Source organism: Mus pahari, chromosome 12 (genome assembly GCF_900095145.1).
Source record: "Mus pahari chromosome 12, PAHARI_EIJ_v1.1, whole genome shotgun sequence".
Lineage (NCBI taxonomy): Eukaryota > Metazoa > Chordata > Mammalia > Rodentia > Muridae > Mus > Mus pahari.
The window spans coordinates 41453013-41455121 of NC_034601.1; positions in this window are offsets into that span (position 1 = coordinate 41453013).

Here is a 2109-nt window from a genome sequence, read left to right on the forward strand (position 1 = left end):
CTACACATCACACAATCTATAATAATGGCCTACCAAACAAGGTCTTTCCTCTGGTACAATAGTGCCATGGTTGTTATGGTGTTAACCAACTGCTTCCTGAATAGTTTCCTGAATTAGCAGCAAACTGCATAGAAGACAACTAATATCTATATCTGGGCATGTGTAAATATGTTAGAAGGTCAAAGGCCTTGGGAGGAACTTACCCCTAGTATTTTGCTTAATGGTCACATTGTCAAACTGCCTTCTAAGTACTCGAGTTTGTACACATAGGTCAGTGGCACTCTCAGCATTTGTCAGAGAAGAATTTCATAGCAAGGACAGTAGTGATCCAAATTGATAACTGATCAAAGTTTTGAGAATAATTGATGGTGGAAAATTGAGCCCTAAAACCCATTTCTCGAAGGCTCATGAAACATTACAGAAGGTACAATGGGAGATGTACAGCAATAAGGTGCTTTCTGTACACACTCAGCCTTTATACTCATGAACTCATGGCACATGTGATTACCTTCACAACATTCTAGCATAGATGACGTATGTGGTTTATGTAAGCTTGTGTGATTCTACTTCTCACTCTGAGGAACTACTGGAAGTTAAGAGTTGCTGCTGAGGGCATTGTCAGTTTCTTCAAACTACTGATATGTTGTCTCTTGCTCTTACCTCTGTGGCAACATCAGTAAAACTCAGAGAAGAGAAGTAGGTGGGCTTATTTGGAAAAAGAAGGGTTTCAGGATGAGAAAGAATGTAGGAACAGGAAGGGCAGTAAAGAATGAAATGAATTAAAATTCATTATATATATATGCAGTGAGCTGTGAAAGAATAAATTTTGAACTTGCTCGTGTAAACACAGGTTAAAATGTTTTCATGTGTGGTCTGTTTTGAAACCATATCTGAAAACCACAGCACAATAGACATTCTACATATGGAAAATTACTTTTGATTAAATGTTTATCAACATTTGGAGAGAATTTCAGACAACACACATTTCTTTCATAAAATAAGTAAGTCTGGATAATTATAAAAAATTGAACTTTATTGATCAAAGTGTTGCTATCTGTGAAGGCCAAGATCAAGATGGACAGTGTAAAAGTATTTTTTATGCTCCTGAAGCATCCATCTGCTAACCTATCCCTAGTCCTGGAAGCTTCTAGCCTCATAAACCCAATCTTAAATCAAGAATATTTTTAGCCACTGGGACTTACTGCTGAATAAGCTCACCCTTTCTAGATCTTTCTGAGCTCTGGCTGGCTGGTTCAACTCAACACTTCTGGCTCAAACTGCTAGCCAATCAGTTTGACTGATTCAAACTGAGTTCTTTCTGCTTCTCATTGAATTGCTCTGCTTGACGTCAATCTAACTCTAGCAATCTGTTCTAATCTTCTGATTCATCATTCTCTGGCTGGTAATGTCTTTACCCATGTCTAGCTTTTTCTCTCTTTAACCTGTCTCTGTAAAGCTCTTCTGATAAATCTGCTTCTGAATTTCAACAACTGATAGAAGAGAACAAACCAACACTCAGAGATGGGCATGCCTACATCTCCTGAGGACTTGGATTAAAGGTGTGTAAAATCACATCTAGATCTAAGCTTTCCTTTATCCAAAATCTTACTTTATATAAGGCTGAATTTGAACTCAGAGATCTGCTTGTCTCTGTCACTTGATATTAAAGGCCTCTCTGTTTTTAATTGCTGAGTAGTACTCCATTGTGTGAATGTACCACATTTTCNGTATCCATTCCTCTGTTGAAGGACATCTGGGTTCTTTCCAGCTACTGGCTATTATAAATAAGGCCGCTATGAACATAGTGGAGCATGTGTCCTTGTTATATGTTGGAGCATCATTTGGGTATATGCCTGGGAGTGATAAAGTTGGGTCCTCAGGTAATACTACGTCCAATTTTCTGAGGGACTGCCAGACTGCTTTCCAAATTAACTGTACCAGCTTGCAATCCCACCAGCATTGAACAGGGTTCCTCTTTCTTTACATCCTCACCAGCATCTGCTGTCATCTGAGTTTTTGATCTTAGCCATTGTGACTGGTGTGAAGTAGAATCTCAAGTTTGTTTTAATTCCCTGATAAGTAAGGATGTTGAACATTAGTTTAGGTACT